This window comes from Apis mellifera, linkage group LG3, assembly GCF_003254395.2.
Source record: "Apis mellifera strain DH4 linkage group LG3, Amel_HAv3.1, whole genome shotgun sequence".
Lineage (NCBI taxonomy): Eukaryota > Metazoa > Arthropoda > Insecta > Hymenoptera > Apidae > Apis > Apis mellifera.
This window is the reverse complement of record NC_037640.1, coordinates 9,576,098-9,587,811: the sequence shown is the minus strand read 5'-3', so window position 1 is coordinate 9,587,811 and position 11,714 is coordinate 9,576,098. Positions and strand designations below refer to the sequence as shown.

Genomic DNA, 11,714 nt, shown 5'->3' with positions numbered 1-11,714 from the left:
TGGTACGGTTTCGGGCTAACGTGAAATCCAAAAGAGTTCTTCCATTCTTTGGAAGTTGGATAGAAGTTTTATGGTTTATATAGGAATTCTTGGGTTGATTTGAGAATGGAATAGTATGGATCCTTTGTATTAAGATATTTCTTTCTTGTTCTTCAATTATTTAAGTTTTCTTTTTTCAGTGTTATATATATATATATATATATATTGAATAGAATCTTTCTTCTTATAAATCAAATTTTATTTACCTGTAATTTTATTTTCCATTTCTTGGAGCTAAATATAGTAAGATTTTTTCTAAACAAATGAAATTTTGAGAGGATTACATTACGAAAGAAGATTGCGCAAGCCATCACTTATCGCGTTTCAAAGTTGACGAAAAATCGTATTTGCGCAACAAATTCACGAAATTCTTCGAAACGAAAGAACGTTTCAAAATAAATATCTGCAAAAAGAATCGATTCTATATTTTTTTAATTTTTATTTCGATTTTTCCTTTCCACTAGAATCATTCCTTCCGTGAATTAAATCCAATTTCAGTCACAAAGAATCGAGAATTATATCCTTAATTACACATTTATCGCATTCCAAAGTTGAGAAATCGTATTTATTCGTGAAATTAACAAATTCACCAAATTCTTCGAAATAATATTCCAAAAAAAATATCCGTAGAAAGAATCGATTCTATTTTTTCCTAATTTTCATTTCATTCCTTCATCTTCCGTTAAGATCCTTTCCATTAAATAAAATTTGGCATCCTCGATCGATGCCAAGTTCGAAAATTCGACGAACGATATTCAACGAAAAACTAACAACACGAGCGGGAGGCAAGAGAGTGGCTGGCATATGGATCAGTCGGGCAAACCCCGACTCTGGCCCGTAAAACGTTAATCAGTGTCGGGTTACACGGCTTTGACGGATTGGCGAAGGTTCGTAAACTTTCTTTTCCGCCGCGACACACGTGAAGTCAAGGTCTGGCTGGAGAGACTTCACCTTCGAGTCGAAACCACCCACGAACGGGGATCCCCCTTCTGTTTACACTTCGAGATTCGAATCAAGGATGGAAACGCGGTAAAGCGCGATCCTCAATTTTTTTTTTTTTTTTTCTCTCCCTTACGTACCACCAGACGGTTATTTTTAACCTTTCCAAACAGATTTCCCCGTAAACTCGGGAAAATGAGACTCCCCTCCCCTCCCCTCCTCCCCGCTTCCCCTTCCTCCTCTCGGTGGAACACGATATTTGTTGGTCTTCTGCGATGGCGTGCTGTTTAATCAAGGATAGTCGGTTTGCCCGGTGTATGAAAATTAAAGGAAGCCGCGCGGAAAAAGTGGAGGAAATTCGAGATTGGTATTTATTTAGCTTGCGGGAGTTTCGTTCGTTATGTTTGAAACGATATCTCTTTTTTTCATAATAAATGAATTGTTTATACGAGTTTATATATACGTATTTTTTTTTTTTTATGAATATAATTATAGTTAGAGGAGTGTAGAAGCTTATTAAAAGCAATGTTTTTCGATCTGATTTTATTGAAGAAAATATGCAATTTTTATTTAATTTACTTCGAAGCAAGGAAAATTGAATAAATGGATTTTCTATGGATTGTTTATGTTAATTTATATATATATATATTTTTAGGAATATAATTATAATTATGAGAGAATAGAAGCTTATTAAAACAATATTTTTTTATCTAATAGCATAATCAATCACAATAAATACATTTTATTGAAGAAAATATATAATTTTTATTTAATTTCCTTCGAAGCAAGAATAAATGGATTTTTTTTGATTGTTTATGCTAATTTATATATATATTTTTTTACAAATATAATTATAATTATAGGAGAATAGAAGCTTATTAAAAGTAATACTTTTCGATCTAATAGCATAAGAAAGAAAGAAAATATGTAATTTTTATTTAATTTCCTTCGAAATAAAGAAAATTGAATAAATGGATTTTCTGATTGTTTATGCTAATTTATATATATATATTTTTACGAATGTAATTATAATCATATAAAAGCTAATTAAAAGCAATATTTTCCGATCTAATAGCGATCAATCGCAATTTGACATCGACATTTTAAAAGAATACTTATTTAATTCCGTTCGAAGGAAGTCGAACAAATAAATCTTCTTCGTGGTTTCGTCGTAAAAGGAAAGAAAGGAGGGAAGAAGTAGACACGCAAAAAGATCGTAAAATAAACGTGTCCGGTTCACGCGCGGATGATTAACACGTAAGCGAAGAAAATCAAGTTCAGAAAAGAACGGAACTGTGTGATTAATTTGACCCGAGAGATCGCGCCTCACAATTTTTCCGTACCCGATACTTGCTCGCCGTAATTCGAAAAGGAAAAACGCCTGCTTCGATCATTTTTCCCACGGCGGGGAAAATTATAACCAGAACTATAACCGTCAAAAAGCGGCATGTAAATCTCCTCCCAGCTGTTCGATAATTTCCCATGCTTGATTTTGTTCCCCTTCGAAGTTAATACCGATCTTTGAACCGCGCGTTTTAATCCCTTGAATCTCCGTCGAAAACCCGTTTCACTCTTGCACCGTATGACAAGTGTACATGACAAGTTTCGCAATCAACCGATTTCGTATCTCTCTTTCAGTTGTGGCAAACTTTCCTTCATTGCTTTCACACATTTTACACGATGCGATGTCTGATCTGAAAATTTTTGCACGACCGAGAATTTAGAACGTGGTTAAACGAAAATTGCGTGCGAAACACGATTTAATTGAATTTTTGTCAATTTTATTGAATTAATTAATATAATAAATAAGTAAAAAATTATTAAATAAATAAGATAAATTGTAAATCATTTTATCGGTATTTTATTTGAGAAATTGAATCTCATTAGAAGTATTTTAATTTATATATTTACTATATTTGATTTAAAAAGATCAATTCTTATAATTCAGACATCTAATGTTGATTTTAAAAAATAAATTTTATAAAAATTTATTTTAGTTTGACAATCTAATGTTATATTAATTAATTAATTTTTTAGTTTTGTTTAATTAACTCGATTTAAAAAGTATTGAGTAATGAAGTTGATTCAACTATAATTGGTAATAAATCTATGATTTATACTAAAAATTTCTGAACATTGACCAAAACAAAATTCCTGGACGTTTTCTAATTAAATTTAATTGATTGATTCGTCTTCGAACTGCATCTACTTTAATTCAAGAATGGGATTGTTCATGAATGAATTACATCTGTTGATGTTGTAATCAATCGTAATGGAATTTTTATTGGAATAATTATTCTGTTTCTAATAATCGAAATTGATTTAAGTTTCTATAATTTAGTATATATAAATCAAATTCAATATTATTAAATTCTAGATATTTATAAGATCAATATCATTGGTGACCAATTGATTTAATTGAAAAGAATGGATTTACAATTTCACCAATTAAGTATAAAATTTTTAATGAAGGAAAGCAAATAATTAATAAAATAATAATTGGAATTACTGTTCAAATAATCTCAATATTATGATTTTTTAATAAAAACAAGCTTGAGAATTTATTTAAAAATAAATCTAAAATAATATAAACAGTTAATGTTGAAATTATAATAATAATTATTATAACTATTTTATTTTTGCACCAATTTTGAAACTTGTAACTATGTATTTATAATATTTTCTCCTTTTTCTTTTAACGAGACATAATGCTAATTTGAGAGGATCCCTCAAATTTGTAATTCATAGAAAATAATAGATAATAATAATGTGGAAATATCGAGCAATATTTTGGACAGAATATATATGATTTTATTATAAGTATTAATACAATCCCTTGTAACGTAAAATTAAATATTTATTTCAAAGAAGAGGAATACTTATTTTCTCTACAATCCACACCAACACCAATTCCATTAATATAAATATCCTTTCATTTCCCTTTGATCGTCGAGAAAGAAGCGCGTGGTAAAAGGCGAACAGTACAACTCGATTATCGCCAGCAACACTTGCGCACCTCGTTGCGCATATCCAACGGACGAAAAGGGTTAATAAATAAAAGGCAGGAGAGGACGTCTCCATAATTCATACAGGCCGATAAATAAACCAAGGAGGTGGATGGACGAGAAATATTTCAATTACGATCGTGATTAACTTATTCCGCGCGACAATCCGCTCGAAATGGCGGACAAGCAAGGATGCGGCGTGTAAGTAGCAAGGACGTAAATCAGGCGCGAGGCATCGATTCCTCGGAGCTAACGGTTCATTTCCACGGGGACAATCGCGCGATCCGATCCGAGACACGGGAATCGTGGCGGTGACGTCACGGTTGCTCGCGATTCCCCTCCGTGTCCCAATTTCCAAGAAACTCGTCGTTCGGGAATTTCTGATTTTCGGATTCTGAACCGTGTTTTCGCCCATTCCATTCCGCAAGATCTTATCTTCGCTTATCTTTGGAATTTGTGCGAAGAATAAAGGAGAATATTTATAGCGAATCGATGATTTGGAACTTGTTAGAGGAAATGATTTGAATTTTTGAAAAGTGCACGAAGTATAGCTCTTAAATCTCTAAGTCTGTTGTTATAAAATTTATTAGAAGAAGAAACAACGATACGAGTTCCCGGAAACGGTGAATAGAAGATTTGCAATTTGTTGGATTTTTTTAATCGAGTCGAAGGGAAAAGATTTTCTATTTTCTATTTTTGACCTCGAGATGTGAATTATGAGAGGAAATTATGCGAGTCCTTCTCTGGAATTTGTAAAAATAATCTTTGTAGGGAATCGATGATTTAGAATTGTTGAAGGAGACAATAACGATGTGAATTTTTGAAAAATATACAAAGCTTTTCCATCTTAAGTCTATTTTCCTAAGATTTATCAGAAGAAAAAATAACGATAGCTTTAAATCGGACAACGAAAAAGAAGATTTGGAGAATTTGTTGGATTTTTGAATCGAGTCGAAAAACAAACAGTGTTCTCGCATAGCGATGATATTTTTCCATCTTAAGATTAACAATTATTCGAAATCTATTCCTCTTAGAATTTATCGGAGGAAGAAATAAATCGAACGATTTAGAATTTGCTTTCGAGAAGAAGAAGTAGAGAATAGCGTGTATAGTAAAGGGAGAAGAAAACAGGGAGGGGGAGAGAAGGGACAATCATTCCGACCTAATTGGCCTCGGTCTTATCGTTAAGAGTACGTTTAACCGAGACGGTGAAAGAATCGGAAATATCCACGCGAAGAATTCTAAACTCAGCTGAACGACGACGTTGCTTCACGAAAGGCCGAGAAAGAGCGCACGATACCTCGAGCGGGACAACCATTAGGGTAATCAGCATTCTTCTTGCTCTTGGACAAGGTGGTTGACCCTTTTTCCCTTTTCCCTCTCCTCCAGTCCTCCTCCAGAGTTCAACAGAGTTGCGGCCACGCGCTTGGTCCTTTCGATTTCTTCCCTGCTCGCCTACGCCATGGAAAAAGGAACGTGGACGTTCCGTGTCAGGCCAGAAAGGGATTGGTTTCCAAGGGTCGACGACATCTCGACCAGTGGAGGAGGAAATTCCTGGAAATCCGATCGATTCGTCAGAAAGCGTATTGACACGATCGGCTTCTATTTTAGGGAAGCCTAATCGATTCGATAGACGCATTTCTCGTATCAGGCCATTTTCGAGAAGAGGAATCCACTTGATTCCATCCTCGAGAGAGAAATATTTCTTTCCTATCTTTTTTCCTTCTCCTTATTAAAAAAAGAAAAAAAATCACTTGCACAGTACTCGTTTTTATTGCGATTGTTTCACAGAACGGCTCGCGAATGAATCGATACGATTTCAAATTACTTCTAATTCATTCGTTTTAAAATGGCTCTAACACTCAGCTAACTGTACTTTCACCTTCCTCGCCAAGGCTGAAAACAACGTTGCATTACCACCGCGCTCAATCCCATCGGAGGCAGATACGACTAGATTATAGGCGATTTGTTCGCGAACACGTACACGGTAAATTAAGAAAATAACCGTCGACAAATTGCGTCGATTAATTTCACACCAATTTTTCTATAACCAATTCGCCGACATCTTCCTCTCGTTAAATCAACACACCACAGCGCCACCACCTAGGCCGGATCGAGAATTATAGGCGCACTCTGTTATCGCATCGCCCCGGGCTGCCAACATAACGATATTCGTCCCCTAGTCCGAACGACGCGTTTTCATTTTCACCGAAAGGAAACGCGCCTTTTCATTCCGATTGTAATTGATGGGCCATGGACGGGGGAGGGGAGGGGAGGGGAGAAGGAAGGGATTCCGCGCGTCGAAGGTGAACGAACTTTATCGCGGAAAAAGTTAGATACGTTAACGAACTAATATTTGACTTGGGATCGCGTCTGCTAGTTTTTAGGATCCTATCCGGCCGGCCGGCCGGTGTTTGTAAAAGTGTTCGAGGCGTTAACTTTTTCATAGGTGAAAAAGATAAAACGAGAGCCGGGTTATACATCGATCGTTATTTCTTTTTTAGGATCATCTGTTAAACACCGTTCTCTCCTAGACTTCAAACGAAACTGATCGAATCACCGTTTAAAACGCGACTTTTCCAAGATCGCGATTTTTTTCTGTCTTCCCCTTAATTTTGCTACCCAAGTTTCTCGAGTCGAGGCTCTAAACGAAAGGTAATCGACACGTCGTAAACATTGTGCAATATTGAAGCTCGAAGAATTTTCGTTCTGAAGAGATTTTAAAAAGATGGAGATTATATAACAATTGTATATATTTTCTACGTAAACTCCGTTTTTCGTTTCGAATGAAAAGATCAAGTTTCCTCGACTGATTTTAAACGAGAAATATTTGTCATCTTAATCGGCAAATTGTCAGACAACTCTCGTTTCTTCTTATCTTATCTCGCCGAGTTTCAACATTGCAACTTCCCCGACATTGTAGATAGAGAACGTCAGATGAATAGATTTCGCGTGGTGGATGGCATTAATCTTCGCCGCTGCAACTGGTACTGATATACTATCAGCGTGTAGCAAAATGTAAGAGATCGTAGTGACCTCGGATAACAGAAAGCTGTTGGATAATTTTACTTCTTTCCACGGTGATTAAAATATTCTCAAATTTGGAAATTTTCTATCCACGGACGAGGAATACGATTCTGAAAAAATTCTATTTTTTTGAAATCCGTTTTCTATCAAAGAGAATTCTATCAAAAGAAATTTCTCTACAATGGGATAAATCAAACTTATTATTTTTAGATGTAAACAAAATTTTGATTATCGATTAACTCGTCCACAACGGTTACGGTACTAACGACTCGTTCAAAATTCATAAGCGATTTTCTTTTACCTTTTCGCTCTATTAACGATGATCTGAAAGAAACATCGGCATCGTTATCACCGTGGTAATTTGACGAGAAGTCAAGTTTGAAAGAGTCGAAGAGATGAGGAAGCGGCCGATCGAAGTTTCGACAAGGTACATAAACCTTAGATCGAATTTCTCGACCTGCTGTTTCAACATCCTCTTTTCGCACTTCGTTACTATATTTTCGCCAGACGGTCGATGGCCGAGAGTTTAAAGACGGCACGTGAGGACGTTGCTTTCTGCTTCGAACCAAATGGACGAGTAAAACTCGATTTCGCAATACATATAGATGGAAAGAGAAAGAGCGAATATTCGCAGTGTTAATGGTTAAAGGCTGTCGGCCACTTAACCCTTTCGTTATGGTACTCTCGGGACTGAAAGTGTTTTTGGTATTCGAGGAGGAAGTTTAGAATATTTACATCGCAGATATTTTGTATAATTAACGTTGTAATTGGATTGGGGATTAAAAATTAGAATTATACAAATAATTAGGCATATAATTCTAAAAATAAATTATTTATATGTATATATATATATAAATTTCTTTTTTTTTTTTCAACAGTCAATAATCTGAAGCCAATCTGTTTACTCCAATGTTAATTATTTTATAATTCGTGTATTAAAGTAAAAATTATTTTATGGAAAATATTTGCACGTTTTTTCAGCAAATGGTCAGTCGATGTTTAACGAGGTATACATGCAGCTATACATATGTATGTATGTACATACGCGTCCAGTGGCAAAAAGGTTAATAGCATATGAACGACGTCAGACCAACATCGACGTATTCATATTATTACATGTAGTTTAAATATAAATGCGTGTCCACTTATCGATGACAGCACAGCATCAACATTCCTCTGCATGCCTCGACAGCGGCGAGATTGTCGGCGTGAATGTTTTGCCGATCAGCCGACGATCATACGTCGTTTGTGCGCCGCGTATACGGTGGCAATGAGATGGTTATTCACTGATAATCTATTGCCACTATTCTTTTCTTTTGCGATCGATAACGAAATATCCATGGAATGACACCGCACAACTTTTAATCTTCTCTTTCTTTCTTTCTTTCTTTCTTTCTTTCTTTTTTTCTATTCGAATTTTTTCAACTCAATATATATATAAAACTTATTCCTTCTCATAATTTTTAAGCCTCTTCTTCTTTCGTTATTTCTTTAAATATCGATGATAATAATCGATGATGTCGCTAATCGTCGTGCAAAATCGATACATAAATGTTGTCGATACGAGAGACCATGTTTAACCAGATGACAACCTTTGAACGTCGATTATGCCTCGAAATGAGGATAATCGAACGTTGGTGTTAACATGATTTTTCCTCCTCGAATCACGAAAGGATTTCGCGAGAGAGAAAGAAAGGAAAAAAAGAAAACCTTGTCGAGAGAATATAGCCGAGCTCGAGGTTTCCCAAGGATGTATTTATTAGACCCAGTAAGGTATCGATTATGCCAATAAACGACTGCCTTCCTGTAACTCAATCACAGACTAATCGATCCCTTGCTTCCTCCAACGTTCTCCGCTTCGTTTTTTACACCAATTACACTTGATCGATGATGGTCGAAGAGATTTCAATGGAATTCTCCGCCGTTTCACAGATTTAGAAAATAAGGATTAGCCGGCTTCGATTGATTTAGATCACTGTGCATTTCCTTTATAAATGTTCTTTCTCGATTCTTCTTTAACAATCTTTAATAATTAAGTTCTGAAACATTTAAGAATTTGTTCACGGATGTTATGATAAATACCGATAAAAACGTTTAATAAAGAAATACCTTGATTTTGGCGAATCAATCATGTGCAAGCAAAATGATGTTGATCGTGTTACGATTAATCACAATCTTCCAAGCCTTGTTGCTATTTCAGAAAAATAATTTTTTTTACCACGTGTCCCTCATTTTGAGGATTATTAATCGATTTAAAATGAGCGCTGCAATTATGTAATTGCATAAACAAAAAGTGCAAACGATTCATTCGCTATAATTCATATATTTTATATTATACGCAATAATAGAAAAATGAATTCATCGCACTATTAAAGTAAAGAAAAAAATCAAAAGACAATTATTACCAATATTTCTTCGGTTTATTATATGTTCGTGATGATAAAGATGTAAATTTAAACAAATTAGCAGTGGGCAGCATCTAAGCTCGGCCGAGAACCGATCATCCAATGGTAATAAAAGATTTTAAACATGCTGGTAAGAGAGCATGCGAAGGCCTCTAACTCGTGTTGTTGTTGTTGTTGTTGTTGTTGTTGTTGCGAATGAAACATAGTCCATGAATTACATCAGCTATAATGCGATGGTAGTAATAAGCGATGGTAGTAATCATTTGAAGTAATTCACCGATTTATGTCCACAATTTTGAACTTCAATTTATAGTTCTTTTGTCTGCGTTTTATTCATCTTTGATTTCATTTAATCACTTTAACGACGTTTGGGAAAAAAGTATTGAATTGATTGGTGAAGGAACGTTTCATCGATGATGTATAAATTAACATTTCCGAGGAATCATTGTTGAAATGTTTTTGAAAAGGATATTCTTTGTGAAACGTGGAAATCTAGAACACAAATAAGATTAATTCTTGATTCGTTTGATTTTCTGCGTGGTTTTTTTGAAAAGAAAAGTTTTTTTGGAATTATGATGTTATGCAATTTTTGGTATAGAAATTTTGGATTTCTGTTTTAATTCAAAAATTATTTAATTTAGGAATTTAGGAAAATTGAAATTTTATGAATGTTCAAGTATATATTTTGAAACTCTTTAAATGATATTTTAAGATTTTGAAAAATGATTTTGAGAACTCAAATATCCAATACTTTAGAATTTTTATAGAAACTTGGATAATTTGAACTTTTCTGAGAATTTAAGTACATTTTCTGATGGAATAGTACAATTATTCAAATAAAAATGTATATAATAATCGTTAAAAGTTAAAATATGTATTTCAATTATAATATAGTAGAAAACGAGGAATACTTTAATTCTTTAACAATCTCTTCTATCACTCGCACAAATCTCTGTTGTTAATCTCTTCCTCTAATCTATTAGAAAGAGATTTACAAATTCACACGTTATCGCGAGGACGTGCTTGAACTGCAATCAATTCATTAGGAACTATCAGGCAACCATCTCATTAACTCTTTTCAATTCTCTGCTGGATCCTCTCCAATGTTTCAATTTCTATCAGAGCAACCCCAACTCGTTAAGCATTCTAAGGAACTCGTACTTTGCATACATAATCCAAGGATCTTTATTATCAAATCCATTATCTAGTTTCGAGTCGTTTCTCATTCAAGAACTACATCGATCGTTAAGCTTCCTCATTTTTTTAACGTTCACGATGCTCTTCAAAATATTGCATGAAAAGAACAAATAAAAATAGATTAAATCTAAGTTTTATTTAATTGCAAGAAGAAGGAAGCCATTTTAATTTTTTCGAAAAAGTAAAGTACACTTTAGAATCCTGTTAGAACTCGGATACTTTGGAAATTCTAATGGTAATTTAGCTACTTTGGACTACTATAAGAATTCAGATATTTTGTAATTTTGTGATACTCGAGCATTTTGAAATTCTATAACATTATCCGAATGACGTAATGACTATGGAATTCTGTACAAACAAATTTTAGGTTAGAAACTCGAATACTTTGAATGCGATGACAATTCATGACAGATATAATTTCAGATACACTTAAATTATTATAAAAACTTAAATACTTTTATGACAACTCAGATTTTTTTGGAATTTTATACAAATTTTACTATTGAAATTGTCAGATACTTCGAATTTTATGGCAATTGAATTTTGTAATTCTTTTAGCTCTAGTATCCCATTATTTTACGAAAATTCAGGTATAGAAATTCCATAGTCTACGAAAAGAAAAAAATTCTACAAAATCAACGACCAACCAAATATCATCGACGAAGACAAATCTTCTTTTTTCCATCCCATCGCTTCATCACGAGCGGAAATATGAATTGCCGGAATTGATCCGTTACTCCTCAATCTCGAATACTGCTTGAAACCCAAGACTGGTCACGGATTCTTCCTCTCTTTCCACATATTCTTCAGAGCTCATTATCCGCTTCGATAATACTACGCCGCTTCCCCACAAGCCATCCTTTACACACGGATTCTAAAATCCTCCAGCTAATACCTCTGATTATCAAAGGTCCCTAGAGAGATTCTCGTTCCACCGCACAACCGTACACGCCAATTAGCGAAGAGCAGGCGTCCAATCGGCGCGCGTCGATCCGCTCGAAGAGGTCAGCACCGTCGCGGCGAAGCCAACGTCGTCTAGGATCATCCTCCGTAACCAACGACGTCCTTGCCCGAGGCTATTAGAGTATTTATAGACGATGAT

The 11,714-nt window shown here is 34.5% G+C and overlaps 1 long non-coding RNA gene across 1 annotated transcript; it reads right to left on the bottom strand.

The window, feature by feature from the left end:
• Positions 1–8,744: 8,744 nt before the first annotated feature.
• Positions 8,745–11,564, bottom strand: LOC100576419. The gene is made up of 3 exons (XR_003304401.1): positions 11,260–11,564; positions 9,416–9,907; positions 8,745–9,049 (listed from the first exon to the last, which is right to left on the bottom strand). It is a non-coding gene; the product is annotated as an uncharacterized LOC100576419 (long non-coding RNA).
• Positions 11,565–11,714: the final 150 nt, after the last annotated feature.